Below are 21,348 nucleotides of genomic sequence, written 5' to 3'. Positions count from 1 at the left end.
TTGATTTCCAAGGAGTGTGTGTAGATTCGATATTTTAAATCTTTGAGCAACATTTCGCCTCATGACACATGATATACTAACTAAAATATAAGCATTAAGAACATACACAGATGGATTTAAATTTTGTATCTAGCAAGTTCTTGGCATTGATTACCAGTGATTCTAACAGGGATTTGTAAGGATATGAGGCTGGCTGGTTGCCTTATCAATGATCTGAAAGTAAATATAAAGTCACTGTAGATAAAATAAAGTTGTGTTATAAGAAGTGATACCTGCTGTACCAAAAGTACAGGGAACCATGTCCTGAAAAGCACTGATTTGGAGAATGATCTCCTGGTTATATGGGGAAGCAACGCAGTGCCATGGTTTAACTTCAGTCAGTATCTAAGCCCCACAGAGCTGCTCACTCTCCCCTCATCCCCTCCCCAGTGGCATGGGGGAGAGAATTGGAAAGGTAAAAGTGGGTTGAGATAAAGACAGTTTAAGTAAAGCAAATCTGTGCACACAAGCAAAGCAAAACGAAGGATTTATTCACTGCTTCCCATGGGTATTCAGCTATATTCAGGACAGCAGGGCTCCATCATAAGATGTTTTGGGCCCTTCTTCATAAGAAGGACATTGAAATGATAGACAGAGTGCAGAGGAGGGTGATGAAGCTGGTGAGGGGCCTGGAGCACAAGTCTGATGAGAAGTGGTTGAGGGAGCTGGGGCTGTTTAGCCTGGAGAGAAGGAGGATGAGGGGAGACCTTATCACTGTCTGCAGCTGTCTGAAAGGAGGTTGTAGCAAGGAGGGTGTTGGTCTCTTCTCCCAAGTAGCAAGTGCTAGGACAAGAGGAAATGTCTCCAAGTTGTGCCAGGGGAGGTTTAGATTGGATATTTCTTCCCGGAAAAGGTTGTCAGGCATTTGAACAGGTTGCCCAGGGAAGTGGTGGAGTCACCATCCCTGGAGGTGTTTAAAAGCCGTTTAGACAAGTTTCTTAGAGACATGGTTTAGTCCTAGAGTTAGGTTAGGTTAGCTTATTGTTGGATCCTGAGGGTCTCTTCCAACCAAAATGATTCTATGATTCTATGTAACAGTGATTTGGAAAGACAAATGCCTTCACTCTAAATATCACCCCCTTCCTTTTTCTTCCTCCAGCTTTATATGTTGAGCGTGATGTCACATGGTATGGGAGATCCCTTTAGTCAGCTGTCCTGGCTGTCTCCTCTCAATTTCTTGTGCACCTCCAGCCCGCTCCCTGGTGGGGTAGGGTGAGAAGCAGAAAAGGCCCTGCTTCTGTGTAAGCACTGCTCAGCAGTAACTAAAACATCCCTGTATTGTCAAATGTTTCCAACACAAATCCAAAACATAGCCCCATGCTAGCTACTAAGAAGAAAATTATCTCTACCCCAGCCAAATCCAGCATAGTTAACACTTAATGCAACATCATAGTGACAAAGTAAAGTGACACATGACTTTTGGAGTATATTATATTTTGGATGCATAAGTAGAGTAGATGTGGATATGGAGGCAGCAATTTTCTTGTCACATAAGATATTGGTGGGATTGACAGAAAAAAATTGATAGGGGTTGGGAATGAGGTGAAAAATATCTCAAAGACTGCCGAAAGCATCTTACATTGGTAGATAACTATAATTCCATCTTTATTTTTCAAAAAGTAAATTGTTAAGTGGCTTACATACAAATACACTTACTAGAAGTCAATACTATCAAGCAAAAGTTTATTTAATCTAATTGAAAAAGGCATAAAAAACTTGACATTGAAGGTAGTAAGTTTAGAAAAAGAGAGACACTTCTAAAAAGTGAGCATGACTTGCTACAAAAGGGAAATGGGACGTTCTTCTACTGCCTGTTTGCAGGAAGCAAGCATCAGTCATTTCATTTCTTCTAAGATTTCTCACTCTTTTCAGAGAGTGAAACTGAAATAATTCAGTTTTTGCTGTAAGTGTAAACTATCGTCCTCCAGACCTGGCATACACTCACTTTCTTCCTATCATTATTATTTTAATTTTTGCTTTGAATATGGGACATCAAGGGTCACTATGGCAAATCATGGAATAAAATAGATGTACAAAAATGTGGTAAGCATATTGTTGTCAGCAATGTCTGTTAGTCAAACCCCTAATTAGTTGTCTGATGTATGGGAAATTTATGTATGTTTTTAATAAATAACAGATGGATGAACAGAAGTATACCATCAAGTAAACTATCAATTTCCCTGCCCTTTAAACTAACACAATTATTATTAATAATTCCACCTGTTCTGTGGTAATTTTTTTCAGTGTTCCTTTTAGATGACAAAGTAGCTTACCCAAAAGGGATACACGGTTGACGGTGGTTAGAAAAAAGTTGATGAAAATATAAGTTTACATGAGTCAACTTCATTCAGATTACATTGCATGACAAAAGTCAATAAGGGAACTGGTTAGAATCTTGAAAATAAGTAGGTGGAAATTGTAGCCTACTCAGAGAAACATGGATTTTGGCATCAGGAACAGGGTAGAGAATATGTGAAATCTGGTAAGGAAATTTTCAGTATTTCAGTTTTACTCATTATTCTAAACCTAAAATGGAAGAAAGAGATTAAAAAATTTCGTTAAAAAAATCTTAAAAAAAAATAGTTTTCATGCAATGTTCTTGCAACTCAATTGAATCCATAAAATATTTAGTTATTTTTGCCTTTTTTGCTGTATAATATTATTCTGTCATCTTTTGGTCAGCTTACTTGGTAGATGATACTTAGGGGTAAAACAGAAAATATCAAAGCAGTGGTAAGGATGAGACAGCAGATATCTCACTTCCTTATTTTATATAAAGAAATTAATGAATATTTTGGTCTGTATAACATTATCTATATTTTAACTTTACATCTGTCATTTAGAAATTAGGAATTTAAACACATCTATGAAAAGACCAAGAGAAAGTAGGAATTAGAAATGGTATTCTATTTTAAATCAAATGGAATTTCTCTAGGTGAAGACGAGCATGATAACAGTAAAAAAGTCATGATGTGACTTCCTTTCCAAAAAATAGGTTATGAAACTATTCAGTGACCACCTTTCTTCTCAGTGATCTTGACATTACCCATCTTCTTACATGTACAGTCTTACTTATCTTCCACTCCAAGACTTTGGTCAGTGAAATCTGCTTGTAGAGTGTCTCAAATATATAAAATATACTCACCTACTTTTCATGAAAAAAATTGATGAGATACACCGTTGGCCCACTGTTGCATTAATATATTTTAAATAAAGAGCTGTTGTATAGAAGTGTGCATGTGCAAAGAGTAAAATCAGTTTTCCATGTTCTAACTTTGTGAATAACAGAATAAACAAGAAAATTAAACAGCAAAAGTTGTTGTGTGGTATTCCTTTATCATTTTCCTAATATTTAGTAAAATACATACTTCCATATTTTGAATATGCTGTTTTCTGTGTTTTGAAGACTATGACAAGTATTTTCAGGGATTATTTTTTCTTCTTGAAGGCACATCCAACAATGAAACACGGACATTATAATATTTTGCCTAGTCTTTCAAAATTACCTTTAAAATAACCTTTTGGCGCTACTCCATATACTTTCCTGGACATTACTAAGAGTGAAGCTACTATTGGTAATCATAGAGGAACAAAGATGTGTTCAAAAGCATTAAGAGAAAAAACAGGAATATCCCCATGCTCAGATAATGAATGCTAGTTGTCTCTAGAGGAAAAGCTCCCAGTGTATTCTCTGGCAATGTTCCAAGCCTGGGTAGAGAAAGCAGCTCTATATGCATACTGAAAATTATTTAGTGAAGATTTAACTAAAACAGGAAAGAAAGTCAGCTGGTTTAAAAATATGATATGAACCAAGTGGTAAAAAAAAAAAAAAGGAAATATTTGTAAGATTGATATAAATTTCAGGATATTTTTAAATTTAGAAAATATTTAACAAAATATTGTTAAATGTTTAAGAAATTTAGTAATCTGTATCTCTTTTGAGACAAAATAGTTTAAAATTTTGTTTATAAGTTCCTAGTCTTGTTTCAAGAGAAACAAAACATAGTTAAGAGTATAATTTCCCAGATAAAGCAAAAAATAATTACATTTCTTGATTTTTTTTTAATAAGTGCTCTTAATGTCTTTGTGTAGGACTCATACTGCCCCAAAAATGAGATCTGGTATAGCTCTGTGATCCAAGTATCTAAATACAGAACTGTATTTTTATAGATATGCCCATATAAAAAGCTTTCTCTGACATTAAGAAGTTTGTGAGGGGTGTAAAGAACACTATATTATACCTTGTCAACACTTCCTACTCACTGTTTGATAGTTTCTGTAGAGAAAGTGTTTTGCTCAAAAATTATGGCATGCTAAATAGGACTGCTGCTTCAACTTATTTCTTATCTTGTAGCTCTATAAGATACTTAAGAACATTGGCGCATGATTCTCAATTTCTTGTACTAGCCCTTTTATTTAATTTTTTCCCCTTTCTGAGTCAGTAGAACTTTAGAAGTGGAATGTTCTTGTAAGAACTCAGCTAGATTCTGTTTCTTCATATTTATTATAAGAGCACCCACAGGTGCCATGGATTCTCCAATCTCATCAAATACAAATTCTTTCTTTGCAGAATACACATTCTAAAAAAAAAAAAATACTGTTTCAATAGAGAGTTTGATTTATTTATGTATCTATTGAATCTAGTGAGAAACAATTATTTTTCTTCATTAGAGTTACTACTATTAACAATTTTTCAGTTGCCCTTGAAAGTAAATCATGTGACATTACCACTGTATTTACAGTACTTCCTTATTATATTTAGTCGCATCTCTTAAAAGCAAAAATAGAGAGCTAATGGCAAACAACTCTGTTTTGGAAATAATTTTCCTTTTGAAACAAAGGAATCTTTGGTGTTTTTCTGTGCCCTTTACACATAGGATGACTTTTTTAATACATTGGTCTTGGTTACATTGTTTGAAGTCAAAGTCACTTTAATAAATATATCTAGTGTACAAAATAAAATATTGTAACAAATTTATATGCTGCTGGTTTCCTGATATAGATTTGTGACAGTAGACAAATCAAGTTTTATAGGGAGCAGGTATGAAGCTATACTACAATATGATTCCAATTACCTCATATGTAGAAACACAATGGTAGCCATTTTATTCTGCTGCATCACTATGAGGAAGAGGGAATGGAATTAAACTTTTCTTCCTTTCATTTTTCTTCTGCTGAAGTTGCTCCTAGTCAATTGGTCAGTCGGGACCTCAAAATTAACTAGAGAAATTTACCTCCCTGCTGAGAGATAGGGTAACAGCCTCATGCTCACCCATCCAGATACACCTCTGTCTTCCTTAATCTGCTCGGTAAAGGAAGCTCTTTTGTCCTGTGAAAAATGCAGAAAAATCCTACTTTTCCGTCATATCAGCAACAACACAGTTTGAGGTACAGCTTGGCACAAGAGCTAATTTTCCTCTTACTGATCACATTGTCACAACTGCTTCTTGGTACCTAAAATGTGATTTTTCTTGATATTTGTGCTAGTTTCTTGCTCATTTATTTACTTGCCTTGTCTACATTTTTTTCACAAAAGTTATTTAAATTAGCATGTTTGCTCAGTTTATGGTTAGGATTCAGTCAACTACCACTGTTCTACAGGCAGCTATTAACAAAAGCTCCTGACCTAGTTCAGAAGATGCTGAAGACTTCTTTATATCCAATATATAAGTGGAAGCATGCCAAATGCATTTTTTTATATATATGCATATAGATGGTGGGTCCTTTTTGTTTGGTTTGGGTTTGGTTTGGTTTTATTTGAGGAGGGGGAATTGAGGAATTTCAGTTATAATCTTTAAAGCGGTACATTCAGCCATTACTGCCTGCTGTCCAGGCCTACTATGACCACCACTCTGATATCCACAGTGGCCTGTTATGGCTGCTAGATAATAGCTAATGAAACCTCTACTGTAATAATTAAATAATGAAAATTTGCAGGAAGTTTTTTCTATGAACACTGGGCAGAGTCCTTTTTTACCTACTTCTGCCAAGAAACAGGCCAAGAAAACTAGTTTCAAATACATTAATAATCTCTAAATAGATTTCTAATGCCAAATATTGCATTAGTAATCTTCAAGAGACGAAAAGACCTTAAGAGGTGTTAAATAGCTGAAACTGTTAATGCAGTGCTATATGCAGTTCTATATGCACTGAAGTTAGCAAAGTATTTTTGTAATCCTGAAGGGGAACTATCTGTTGCCTATTGCTTTTCCCTTAAATTTAAATTCATAACCCCGCCTAGGCAGAAGTGAAAAGACAGATAAAAGATTGTGCTTTGAAAGATTTTTTCTCCTTTTTTCCTATATTAGAGTATATATCATGGGAAAGAAAATCAAGACACAGCAGATGTCATGTGTCACTTTTACAGTTCTAGATACTAAGCAAGTAGCAGTTTGAATCCATTGAGATTCAGTATTCTGTGTTTATGGGTTTATTATAATTGTTAAAATGGAATACTTTAATGCCTTTAAATATTTTATGATTCATGGCATTTATGTTTTAGAATCTTATCCATGCGCTTTGTGTAATGGTAGATTTTTCAGCAGCTTTTATTTGTTTTAAGATAGAAGCAAATTACACCTTGAAACCATAGGTGACAGAAAGAAAAAATAATGGGAAAATAGAAGAGTAAATGTATTCCCGAGATGACTAAATGTATGCATGAAGCAAAGACACATCCTGAGTGTTCAAGGATTCCCAAATAAGTAGAATAATGTGAATTAGGACAATTTTATTTTCAACTCTAATTGTACCATTAACTGATCCAAATGAAGTATAGAAAGCTTTGTGGTTTTTAATATTTTTATATACCACAACATCATTTTTCCCTTTAACTTTTAATAAGATAGAGGAGATATTTTAACTAGTCTGTAGCATTTTTGTAATTTAAAAATCTTTAAAGATGTGCCTGAATTAATTGAACTTCAACATGTCATAGGAATCCACATTTTTAAGGGCACTAGATTTTGTTCTAAATTTCCTTGAGAAAGTAGAAAGTAGAACAATTGTCCATTCAGGTATGGACCTGAGCAACGGTCCTAGCAAAATAAATTTCATAGTCTTCAGAAAAAAAAAAAAAAAAGTGCTGTAACATGGGGTACTTTTATTACATTGCCGTTGGCCATTCCTGGCAATTTCCCACTGGGCAATATGAGAATGTGCTATTCTATAATAAAAATATCCTTTCTTTTGTTTTACACTTTCTGATAATAATCGTTCCTTTATGGGACTGACTGGGAAAGATCAGAAACTTTGGAAGAATGGGGGAGATGATTCTTCCTTTTGGGGAAACTTAACACACTCTGAAAAGAGGGCTAGAGAAAAAGTTCATAGCACCACAATTTCTGGTGAGCAGCATATTCATTGCATAAAGATCTGCAGGTCAGGCAGAGATGGAAAATGCTGTGAGGAGCAGGGACAGCCAGCCAAGGCTCAGAGGAGACAGAAAGAAACTCCCTATGGAGGGAACAATGTGGTTCTGGTGGAGTTGGCTGCAAATCAGAATTATATTCAGGGACTAAGCATAGAAACCAAGCCTGGAAACAGACCCTTCCTACGAGGGCACAATGAGCAAGTAAAACTGATTATAAAAATATTCTTATTTTTTACTTTCTTTCCTACTTATCTGGATTCCCTGCTGTTTAGGAAATTGCAATTACTCCATTTGGGTTACTAATACTAATACTAACACTAACACTAACACTAATACTAAATGGGCTTTTTGAGGTGAAAAGCCCTTCAGTTTTATTTAGAGAACCTCTCACAATGGTACATATGATTGAAATGGGTCTCACCACACTTTGAGTAGTTAGTTAGGATGGCTAAATGTGTTTTGACATGACAACCCTTCATATGGACCTAAACCTCTAAGGTTCTAGTGACTGCCTACATCAATGTGACTAGTGGCTGCTGCAGTCCCAGCCTTTCCTGTATCACTGAGCATGTTTCCGTCCTTCTCCTATGTTGGCTTCAGATCGTGTGCCAAAACTCTGTGCCAAACTGCTTCAGCATGGTAACCTAGCAGAAAATTATTTTGTTATCTTAAATGTATGTGCTTAAATAATGTCTTGTGGAGTCAAATGAGAGGCAGAAATAAGTCAAGTGAGGAAGTGTTAAGGGAGCAGTTGCAGCTAGTTTTTAGACTGGTCTCGTATACTATGGAAATTTGCTATCCATGCAAGCATGGGATCTACATTGCCTATGTTTTTGAGGGATCTGCTTTGATAAATCCACTATTTCCTAACAAACTATCCTGCAATAGATTCACAGAGGAATCATCATTTGGCATACATAGATAGCACAATATCCCCTTGTTTTATTTACTCAGATGACATTTGTGCATATAAACAAATTTTACATATGCTTCTTAACTCATATGTTTAACAGTTTGTATATTGCTACATGCATATACTGGAGAACAGCAATTAGTAAACTCCATGGCATATTTCTTCTTTCATAGATTACCATACAGTAATCCAGATCACCAGTGAAAGTGATACAGATTAGAAACAATTAAACTGTACAGTAGTTTCTCCCAAATATGTTTCTTTTATTTAAATGTAATGAAATAGACATAAAAACTTTAGAAGTCTCAACATTTATGAAACTTCTGTTGTCCATTCATCCTATAATATAAATAAAAAAGGAAATTATCTCAGCAACCACACCAGAATTTTAATATACTAGTTTTCTACTTCAGTAGCAATTTGTCTGCCACCGTATTCATCTGCCATGTTTTGATTGAACCAATTATATTTGCTTGTTAATTAATTATTTGTTCAAGAATAATTTCATATTCACCATTCCACTCTGAAAGTTGTCATTAAAATAAAACTAAAATAGAAAACAGCATTTTAGTCACTTTATTTCCTATCTGAATTTCAAAACCTTTTCAATATTTACTACACTGCATGGCTTCCGCTTCAACTATGTTTAATTCCTAAATACGTTGCTTTTTTTTTTCTGTAAAATGAAATAAAGAGGATGTAAAACATTTTCACTGAGGAATGTAGTGCTTAAAACTACGAGACTGTATTTGAGCTACCACTTAAGCAAACAACCCAACAGGCCCACAAGTTGGGTACAAAGTTTCTTATAAATAGGATAGTGCCCAGCTGACGTATCAGCTTGCAGTTTATCAGATCTAATCCAGGTAAACTGTTAATAAAATGAAATTAGCAAGTCTAACCTACACTACAGCCTCAAGTCCAATATAAAATACAGCACTGAAGTGCATGGACTGTTCTAGTGGTACTGATGGTACTGGGAGAGATGGATGGATGCCAGGTCCACACCAGACCTGCCAAGCTGCTCCCAACACCAAGGCAGTTTGGATGGGCAGCCCTGTCACCTCTTCTACTGAAGGCAGCTCACTGTGATGCCAAAAATACAAGACTTCTGAGACCAAAAAGGAAGCAAACCAAAAGGAAACAGGGAGACTTCAAGTCTAATCCCTGCTCCCAGAACAGTTTTGGTCTTTTTTTTCTTCTTCCCAAAGACTGTGTAATATAAACATGCAGATAGTTCAGGAAACAGGAACCAGAAGTTTTTAAAACACTAGTTTTTACATTCATCCACTTATTCATAGTGATGTGCATCCATAGCACTTATTTTTGCACCCACAGCATGACTTTTCTGTGGTATTCTCTTAGCCAAGAAGGTGAGTCTAGTGATGCATTATGGATTTGTTAAAAGATGAATTAGAAATTGTGCTTCTTTGAGTGACCTCAAAGGAAAACCTGGATTTTATTAAAGACATGCAGCCAAATTGTTAATAACTTTTCATCTTTATTCCCCAAAGCATAGCAGCAATGAAAAACTTCACTGTTTAAGGGGAAATCACACAATATGGGTTTGCACAAGCAACATAATAGTCCCTTTTCCAAACTTCTCAGAGTCCATTGTGTCAGCCTTTCCCCATAAAAAAGTTTTTGGTCTTCTTCCACATTATTTGCATCTCCTTTACATTTCTGCAGGAGACATCCTTTTTCTTCTCTTTTTTTCTTCTTTTTAACAAACACTGAAATTAGCTGAACTAAGAGTTCAAAGTAAAAACTTTCATCCTTATTTCCCCCTCCTATTTTGCCCATAAGCTTCCTACTTTAAGAAAACTTGCTGTATTAGGACAGGTATCTCCAGGAATTAAGTTGAAAATACTTGGATGTTGCTGTGTCTTAATAGGAGAGAGCTTTTGTTTCAGGCTACTACTGAAAAATCACCCTTTTTTATACAAGATGCAGTGGATCCATATTCCATATTTGATTTCAAAATCAGATAACTCTCCAATGCATTATATATGTTGTCTTAAAGAAGTGCTTAAAGTACAAAACACTCTCTGGTGCCAAGAATATACTTCAACATACTGTATGTCAATTTCTTTGTCATATGTCAGAAAGGGAAAAAAAAAACAAAAAAAGAAAAGGTACTGGTATACTAATAGGACATTGCATACCAGTTTCTGCCTTTATCCCCAGAGCAAATAAGGGTAAGAATAGATAGATACTTGTGTTTATTGCCTTTGAAACAAAAGAGAGCTGTTGAGATGGATGTTGCAATTTTCAGTTGTACCAGCTGAGTCACAAACTGTCTTTCCCTTATCTTCTAGTGGAGAGAGGGAGGGGAAAGTTTATTGTGCATTTAAGGAGTACATCCAAATGCTAGTTCCCCTTGCAATAATTAAAAGAACCCAGAGGTTGCTCAATTTGATTTAATCTATTGCAGAGGAGGCTGACCACACTGTGAGCTGACACTGATGATACATCTGAAGGTAGATAGCAATTTAGAAGTGATGCCATCTTCTCTCTGTATTTACTAACTTAAGCACCTGAGTTTAACAAATATTCTTTTAATCAACTGAACCTAAGCCAGTATTAAATAGTTATCCTAGAGAAATTTAGATAGCTGTGCTCATCTATACTGTCATTAAAGAGAAAGACATATCAGTAGAGGGCAGTTCAAAGATCAAGAAATGGTGTTTTTATCTGTTGCCAATGAACAAGGAGGAAGATTACAGAATCTCCAGACATAGGGTTTGCCAAAATAAAATGATAAAGTCACATACCCCTGTTGGTCTAAGGGCAGAAAACAGGGCAAAAATTATTAAAAACAGCATATTCCATTAGATAACCAGTTAGAATAAAATAGGATGAATCCAGGTATGTTGGGGCACCCAGCCAGGCCCCATCAGAATGTGATCTGTAAGAAGAGCCTGTCTCTCCCAGTGGTTCAGCAGAGGCTGTAATCTTGCTGTCACATGAAAGATTCCAGTGCTCCTGACCCTGGCCCATGTTTAACATTGATAAACCTGTAGAAAAATTCAGACTGAAATGAAGTTGTTTTCTCTGTGGCCTCTGTTCAGTGATCTGAGACTGAACTACAGCAGCTGGAAGAATTAGGAAGCTGAGTGTTCAGGTCAGACAGGTGTCCCACCGTACTGCTGCCTCTGCTGAAGCTGTAATGGCCAGAAAAAGAGTGGACTAGTGGGTCGAGTTTAAATAACATAGTGAATCTAAGATGACTTGTTTTCAGTATCTGAACACTTGCAGGTTCTTTCAACTCAGTTCCTGTCAATTCCATTACACTTTCTTTAAAAATGCTAAACCTGAATTAGGTGGGTTTTGTTGGTGGTAGTGGTGGTTTTTTGTGTTTGTTTGTTTTGTTTTATTTTGGTGGGGTGTTTTTATTTGTTTGTTTTTAAATCACTTCAGTAAATAATGAATTATGAATTCTACAATTACTTTACGTAGCATGAGTAACACATTGCTTTTGATTTAAATTAATTGCATGAGTAAAAATTACTAACTAAATTATGTAAGTCTTTACAAGCCATCTTTCATACTTCAAGTAAGTTTTTGTTTGTGTGGGTTTTTTTGTTTTTCAATTTGCTATAAAGTAATGTTAACACTGTTTGCAGATTTGTTCATTGTGTAAGCAACTTCTTTATTAACAAGTGTTCTAAAAAGTGCTTTCAGGCCAAATTTCTCAGAATTAACTTGAAATTTTGGATTCTTAACTTGACAAACCAAAAGAACATTTGAATTTCAAACAGTAGGAATATGGTAAGATTTAATAACAGATAGAAATGAATACCCACAAAATTATAGATTGTCTTTCAGAAATCGTGTCTTTTTGGAAACATTCTGAGAAGGGAAAAAATAGCTGTAGAGCTAGATTACCTTCCGCATCCTTCTAACTTGGTTAGGATAGACAAATAGGCAAGAAAGGGATTCAGTATCTATTCTTCATTAAACCCTTTCTCCTTTCATGCCAAATAGTTCCTCATTTTTAAAGCTTTTCAAACTCTTGCTTCCTGTGCAGCCACTGATTATCTAAAGAAAAATGATGGCAAAATATAGAGTTAACAGTCTGTTTTGTACACTGCTTAGTAGGAGTTCAACAGAGAGATATAAGCAGTATACATTGGAAGATGGGGGGGATGTTGCAGAACTCTTCTGTCTTTCTGCCTATTTGCAGGTTTTCTAATATACTGTCTTAAAAATTCCACTATCTTCCTATCTTAGAAGTCAAAATACTCCACATTTATGATTAAGTGATATAGGAATTCTTTTTACAAATTTCAGCAGCTTTGGAGGATATGTTTCCTAGTGCAGCGATTACTGATGCCATCTCCTGTTTTAATGTGTATCCCAAATAATAAAGATTAATATATTCCTCTCAAAAATAAAAGAACAGGGTAACAACTAGACCACTCCATAACTGTAACTGCAAAATCTAATCCGCAAGACTGAAACAACGATAAACTTAGACCAGAGTGCTATAACTTAAATAATATTTTTAAGGGTGTGCTTAAGGTATTATAGGACCAGGATTAAGACCTTTCTCACTGTATCTAGTGATCATGTAACTATGTTAAATTTACTTCAAAAATAATAATAGGTGTCTGAACAAAGCTGAAAAAAATTTTTTTGAAGAAATGAAGCAGAGCTTTTCTGTATAGAAAACATGCATAAGTATAGGTTAAAAATAAACGTAAATCAAAATATAAATATATTTGGCTAGATCCTTGTATGCATATTCTTTTTGTTGCATAAGAATTTTTGTCCATTAAAAATGTGTCTTTCTGCAGTAGATTTAAAGCATAACTGTAAAGAAGCTATTCTTTCTTGAAATGAGAGAAGACATGAGGAGTTGTACCAGGATAACTGATGTATCACTCAATATATAACTCTAGCGATATGAATAGCTTTGTACTTGAAAAAGTGTTGGTTTTGTTTTTTTGTGTGTGTGTTTGTTCAGGAATGAAAATCTGATGTAAAATCAAAGCAGTAACATTTGCCTGAGTCTACAGACAGTCTGAAATGATAAATCTCCCTTGTGCTAAATTCAAAACTTCTGTGAGAGGCCTAAGTAGCATTTCTTCAAACACTTTTTTTTTTTTTTAATAATACAAGATATGTGCTGCAAATGATTACTAAAAAAGTAATTTCTTTGATTTTCTGTTTTTATTACTAAATTCCTTTTCAATTACATGGAAGAGATTTATGTTTCCTTACTGGAAGGATTAGTAACTGACTTGCATGCTACAGCAGAGTTTAGGATGAGAAAATAACCGCTTGAATTAACAAAATGTAAGCTAGTTATCTTGGCTGCATTCAAAGTTTTAAGCCTGGGTCATTCTTTCTCCTACATATAAAAATGTTGTCACCAGAAGCATTGCAATACCCAGGTATTTCTTCTCTATTAAACTAATATATTTTCAGTTCAGAAAAGTTATGATCTTCTATGATCAATCCTTGGTCATGATTTATTATGCTAGAAGTGTTACCTCATCATTATGGCTAAGGATGAGAAAATACTTCAGGAAAAATTTCTGAAAAGAATAGAGAATTTGAGGGAGGGGAGTGAGGGAAGACTGCAACTTGTGCAACTAATACATATTGTAAGTTGTTTCTGCAACCATACCATAACCTCTTTATGCTCATTTTCCAGAGAAAAGTTAAGAAGAAGATTAGGACGCAAAACCAATTTCTAAGAAGTGTGTTGAATAAATGGGGTCTGCTCCCATCACCTCCCTGCACTCGCATATCATACTTAAGGTAACTGACTCTGTTGTCAGCTTTAGAGAGGGATTTGGCCAAACTAGGACCACCTTCCTTAAGTGCTCATACCTTCAGAGGGACACTGACCCAAGACAGCATGTTCATGGTTCAGAAGTCTTGTTTAGACAACTGAAATTAAATGATGTAAATAGAGGGTATAATGGCAGATAGAGAAAATAATTTCCAGAAGCCAAACCTTGAAAAGTATTGAAGAGTTATGAATTTTCAGGCCTTAAAACACTAGAAAATCTGACCTACTAAAAATGAAACAACTGTTTTAAATATAGAACAAGGTTTTTATTTGAGATGTTTTTTATTTGAGATATTAGGTGCAAGTTATACATTGTAGGCAACTGATAAAATATCCTGTATTCTCCACCACTCTCACATGCAGAATATCACTGTCAACTTAGGATTTTATTATTCGTACCTTCTTTCACTACTAAAGGTAAAATATATTAATCTGGCACAATGCCAGAACTTCACATTTTCACTGGAGTTACATTTCATTATTAATTGTAGATATTTTCAGTACACTTACGTTGACTGTGTAGTTTAACATCATCGGCAATTTAACATCATTAAACTTGGCCCTATTTTACATATATCTGGCTACTTTGGTTCCCAAGAAAACTTTTAGTAATGGAATTTTCCAAAATCTCTTGGAGTCAAGACTGAACGTTTCCATCAGTTTATCATATTAGACAGATCTACTGAAATCACTCAGTTACTGTACACTCTACGGCTGCAGAAGCCTTTCCTTAGGACAAAAAAATACCTTAAAATCTGATAAAATTCAATATGAAAAATGTTGCATATTTTCTGGTTGCAAAAATCACACTTCTAGAACAACAATATATCCACTTGAAACTGCTGACAACATTTGGGAAATGTGATGAATCACATGCTACAGAATGGAAGCCTTTCATCCAGTAAAAGCAGCTTGCTACTAAGACTGAGCTTTTCATTTGTATTTGCTTATCTTTTTAATTTGACTCGTGGCAGGTAGAAGACCTCAATATACTGGGTTAGCAAATGACCTGCTTATACAGAACTGGGTTCAAATTCTCATTTAGAATACAAGTGGGAATGACATTGATGGTCCTAGTTTTCTACTTAAGCATGTTACAATTTATGTGTTTGCATATCTAGTCTCCTATAATTACAATATTTCTTACATTTATATTACTGCATCTTGGTATGCTTCTGAGCTCCTGGCTTAGATGTGAGCTTTAACTAACTCCATATTGAAAAAATGCTTCAGTATACAAAATTTTCTCCTTTCTCAATTGCTGGGCCCCACTTTTAATACAAACCAAACCTGGGTCATGGCATGCTCATGCTGATGAGAGGACCAGAAATGCTGAGAGTGCTGGACACAGAGACTATGCAAGTTCAGGAACAGCTCAGGCTGGAGAGATAACAGAATACCTCTTTACAGTCATCATCCTATGTGCACCTAAGTTTCCAAAAAAAAAAAAATCATGTGGTAGCATCATATTTGCAGTCTACTGAGTTCTGCATCATTCCTAGTAGCCAATACTCTTCTATTGACAAGACTGAGGTGGTTAATTTATACGTACAGGGTATAGGGCTCAGACTTGCCCTCTAACCTTTTTCTCACAGCTGAGATAAATCCCTAAGCAGCCTGCTGACATCCACACACTCCAAACAATGATTTTGCAAAGGTCACCAAAGAAAGGGAGAAATAGCTGCTAACTACCACTAGTTGGGCCCAAAATTACTACGAGTTTGCACATTCCTTTGTCTTTTCCATACAGACACCAGACTAGATGGGAAGGCATGTAATGCAGATTGAAACTGAGGAAAAATGATAGAAGGATATTTGCTCTCTTTCTTGTGAGGTCAAGTTTTATATACCTAAATCACATTTATTAAAACTTCACTTTTGTGAGGACTACAATATGACAACAATTTTTTTGAAAGCAACTAAACAGAATACTTCCAATTATTACCTTTCAAAAGTCTAAATAAAACTGATAAAATTATGCAAACCACAGTTCTATTCCCACTGAGTTTCAATGTGTATCTACATCAGTTTTTATTATCTCATTTTTTTTTTAAGATGGACCACTTGAAGTGTCAATTTTTTTTTTAACATTTGTGATAATTATAAAAGTGTGTGATTTATGGGTATTCCATTTCAAATTACTGTCACTTAAACATATATAGATGCATGTGTGTATATAAAACATTCATATTTGTAACCCTTCTTAAACCTTACAGACCTCCCCATTTGTGTCAACATCTGCTGACATATTTTATCTTCTTCGTCAATACATCAGGTAATCATAACTTGTCAATTACTAAGCCTTCTTTTCTAATTTCACATAATTACAAAAGCAACCAGAAATAAATTGTGTGTGATATAATAATATATGATAATTTTTTAAAGATATATAAAAAAAAGGTAAATTGCTTTTGCAGCATTGGTTTAATCTATTATATAATATTAATATGCATAGCAGATGGGTCTCACAAGAGTGTGTAATATTTTGATTTGATTTTAATTAGATATATATTGTCTCTTCCATTACATATTACCTATATTAATACCATAAGAACCTTTTATGCATAGTATTCAGAGATTTATTGCACTTGAAAGTTTTCATGTTGTTGATATGAGACCACTATTTTGAACAACATTCAGAAAGGCACACTGCTTTTGGTGATAATTTTTGTTGGTTTTAACAATGATAAAATATTATTGAAGGAATTGTTAAAGTTGTGTGTTCTCACTTGAAAAACATGAATATATACATAACTTATAAACATCTACATATGATTTTGTGTTTTATCATTCTTTTATTTGGCCAATAATGGTTTCTAAATCTATTATAGCCAAGCGGATTCAAGAGCAATACATTCTGCGCCTACTTGTTTCTTTTTCATATTAGGTTTAATTATTGTCTGTTGAAAAAAATGTTTTTCCACTCAGAATTTTGTTACTGTTGCAGACTTTTAAAGTGGATTTACTTTTCTAGAAGTTCATTTCTACATCCTTATGAATTACTGTGAGTTTGCAGTTCTGGCATTTAGGTAAGGAATTTACAAAATCAGATTTTGGCCCATTTAAAGAGTCTGCAGAGAGAATACTGATTGTGATGCCTTTTGTGATGTAAACTGAGGAAGTGTACCCAAAAGTGATTGTACAGACACCGCCAAATCATTTCATCATTTTATCTAGGCCTCAAGCATCTATCAGATACTAACAGATTTTCACCACCATTGACTTGCATTTTATTCCATTTGAGTTGGTGAAAGTCGATGATCAACTCCCAAGTTTTAGGTTGTTCAGTCCTTCAGCATTCCCTATATTTTTTTACATTAAACATGCCAAAATAGCTCCATCATTTTTACATTCTTTCTATTCTAAATGCAATGAGCCATGACCAAACAGCTAATCCTAAAGAAATACATAGCAAAAGTAAAACAAAAAGTAGAAAGAATAGAACATTTAAACTGGAACATAACAAGTTATAATCGTTCCATTTTTATAAAATAAATCTGATTTCAATTAAAACAACCTCTGGAGGTAGACTAGGGTATATTATAATAAACGGGTAAATGTAAGGCGTGGGAAAAGTTCAGACATTCCTTCTGGCATATTGAATCAATTAATAGCATGTACAAGGAAACCCTGATTATTTGAAGGAGTGGAGAAAAATGACTTGATTCTTTACAAGTAGTACAGACTATTATTAGTATTCCAGATAGAGTGTGTTCTAGGGAGTCCATCATATGCTTTGATCTGTCTACATCCACAGCTGGAAACTTTGCGCCAGTCTCTGGAAGCAGCACGAACTGACAACAGTCGCCTCCATCAGGAAAGTGAGTTAGTGGTTGCAAATGTTAATCAGTGGATCAAAGAACAAAAGTGAGTAAAATTGGGTCTTTTTTTTTTTTTTTCATCTGATTTCATTTCCTATGGCCCCAAACAATTAAAGCATTCATAAGAACTCCCTTCTCAACTTACTGCCATATCTTTTATTTGGAGCTCTGCAATAGGTCTTTATAAACATACTATCAAGGGGTTTTTACCATCACATTTATGTCCTTTTGAATTATCAGAAATAATTAAATAATAAATAAGTTATCTGTAAAAACATAGTACAATTTTCAGGCCTGTTAGTAATGTACAATGTAAAACAACTGAGCTTTGTGATTCAGAAAAATATATGTATATATTTTTATGCTTTGTGATGATTTCTTAGATTTTGAAAAACTCCTATATTAACACTTTCCATTTTTAAATGTATTTTTTGTCTACAGCATTTATGAAGATATCCTTGATGATGAAAACTAACTTACTATCTCAAAAGTCAATAGTTAAATGAACATATTAAGCTGGTGAGAAGTGTGAATCCTCTACTTAGTTTCTCATAAGATATGCATAGGTACTTCTGAACATAAACAAAAATATAAAACTAAGCTTCAGCTTTCTTTAATTATTTGAGTAATTTAAATGCTTGTTACTATCTTCAATATTTAGCTATAAACGGCATCTATAAGGCTCTTCTGACAGGTAAAAGTGGGTTGCTTTATTAGAGTCTATTGTTTCTTATTTATTTCTACAAAAACGGTCCAACATCAGGAAAAAAAGCTGAAATGAACTAGATAACTGAGTGAGCCATAGTCTATTTAATAATGATATGCAGTATGAGAATGCAAGAATGGGTCTAGAAGAAGAAATAAATTATCTATAGAAATGGCACAGGGTTATGGGAAATTATAACAAATTTGTTGTCTCTTTGTGAGCACCTTGCCACACATGCAGAAAGGTATTACTAAAAAGCCTAAACAGAGTAATATGGTAAATTTTCAGTACAAAATAATATGTGGATATACATTTTCTTTTAATTGCAAGTGTTAACATGAGCCAGTTGACTCCCTTTACAGTCCCATCTCTGTAGTCTGAAAAGCCCAGAAGTTAAGTCTCTAACAAAACTGATCAGTTTAAAGACTTTTAAAGAGAAGATGACTCATTTCCAAAATTCCATTGTCTGTATCAATTGATCCTGCACTGCCTATGAAGAAAACCCAAAGGACATGTGGAAATATACATTGCTACCTTATGAACAGCCTCATTTCAAAATCTCACTGGCAAATTCAGGATGCCTAATGCACTGGAAATTACAACTCTGGTGCTATAGATTCCTTAGTGCACCAGCTCTTTTCTGTTTTAAATGCTAACAGTCTACAATAGAATTATATTGGACTCTTCTACAAGCCCAAAATCCATAATTGCTTTTATCCCTCACTTTGACTAAAATTTTTACATCTTTGTCACATTACAAAAGTGCCATGACACTGTTTTGTGATTCTATGTAATTTCTTTAATACACTTAAAACATAATCTTCCAATTGCATGAGGACTAAAGATTAAATAACTGACCATAGTTCTGTGTTAATATAGGCATTATGTTACATGGGTTATTTTCATCAGTTTATATTTTCAAAATAGCCTGTGTTTTGCCTAGTAAACATGGGGTTTTGCATTAGGAACTTTTTTTAAAAAAAAAATTAGATATGATTCACAATTTAATGAGCAATTTTAAATAAAAAACATTTTTTGTAGACAGAGCAGGAAATTTGCAGTAATGCTTCATTTGATTTGGAGTTTATGTACATATGGCTCAGTTTCAGCAGAATAATAAACAGTGCAATATTACATTCAGTCTTTCTGAAATTTTCACATTTTAATTAAAAAGAAATCTTGCAATTCTTAGTGTTTTTTCATGTTATTAGAAACTCGCAAAAATAACTTCATTTCCAAATTTAGTCTTTTTGACGTGATAGAGTAAATCAAATTATGGCTATGATATATTTATACTTAGAACACAATACAGGCAGGCTATTATCAATTTTTAAAAAGTTATTAACAGTCTTGCCAGACTGGGTAATTAATTGTTTATAGTGGCACATATGGGAATTAAGTACAAATTTACAAAATTTTTGTCTAAGGATTCCAACTTCTCCTGTGCTGCCAGAAGAATATATAAATATATACTTTTTTACAGGTGAAGGTGAGCAAACTGTTTTCCAGAGTAATCTGCCCTCTTGAAAATTCATTTTTTGATCAGCACTATATGGTGGCCAAATATTGGACACATGACAAAAAACAAATATTCACAGTTTATTTTTTCTGTAGCCTAGAAGGTGAAATCAAGACCATTTTGATATTAATTTCATTTTAGATTCACCTCATTGATGGCTACCCCTCCTCACACCTTGTTAGACTTGACACTGCCAATAACCTAGATCAAAGTTGTCATAATACATAATGGAAGGCCATATGGGACATACTGGGTAAAAATGATTTTGCAGAAAAAGGGATGCGTGCACTTACCTAACTGATACTTAACATTTAGTTGCTCTTTTCATGCAGACAGAAATTTTGAGAGGGTTGTCCCAAGAAAATGGAATAGGTATGGTTTTGTAAGGGTGAAACAAGCCAAATACTATGTGTTTGGCTATTTTACATGTTACTACTTTTCAAAAAATATGGAAATATTGCTACCAACCTTGAATGGTTTTTGGTTTTAGAACACTTTTTCAGAAGAGGTAAAATAACAAATAACAAATAAGCAAAAGATCTTGAAATATATATGATATTTTATTTCAGTGCAGTGCTACACCATAGAGATGATAATATAGGATGATTGGTTGTAAATTTTTTATTTATTGTTTACATTAAATGATATTATACATCAGATTTCAGACTCAGTGTTTGCTTAGCAGTGGGCTGATGGAATATTGCCATTCTACTTACTTACTAATTTATTATCTATTCAGTTTTCCAGTTTTTATTTTATTTATTGCTCCTCCTTTTATGTACATTTCCTTACTGTGTGTTGCTTTTCTCCTCTTTACTATTCTTTGATTCTATGATCTGTGGAGGTAATTTTGAAAAAAAGATTAAGAGAACTAAATCAACATTACCAATATGCTTGTATTTGCTTAGAATGTTAACCATCTCTTAAGATTTGTGTTTCATATATTGTGTAGTCTTTTTATTGTCAAAGGTTATTTGAATGTCCTCTAAGAACTGCTGAATTGTTTATTGATTTAATAATTATATATTTCTTGGTACATATGATGTCTATCTTATTTGTTCCTTTACCTTAAAAATTTAATAAACAAAACATCAAAGAAAAAGGAATAACAAGAACGAACAAAAAACCAAGATGCCTAAGAATAGCTCCCTGAGGCTTTTATATTTGAAAAGCTT

At 34.0% G+C, this 21,348-nt stretch overlaps 1 long non-coding RNA gene across 1 annotated transcript; it reads left to right on the top strand.

Annotated features, from left to right (window-relative positions):
- The first annotated feature begins 14,015 nt into the window (after positions 1-14,015).
- On the top strand, positions 14,016-17,917 carry LOC309436953. The gene is made up of 3 exons (XR_014183439.1): positions 14,016-14,093; positions 16,344-16,402; positions 17,885-17,917. It is a non-coding gene; the product is annotated as an uncharacterized lncRNA (long non-coding RNA).
- The last annotated feature ends 3,431 nt before the right edge of the window (positions 17,918-21,348 follow it).

Source organism: Streptopelia decaocto (assembly GCF_964273445.1).
Source record: "Streptopelia decaocto genome assembly, chromosome: 2".
NCBI classification, from domain to species: domain Eukaryota; kingdom Metazoa; phylum Chordata; class Aves; order Columbiformes; family Columbidae; genus Streptopelia; species Streptopelia decaocto.
The sequence above is the reverse complement of the archived record's forward strand: the minus strand, read 5'-3'. Positions and strand labels throughout refer to the sequence as shown.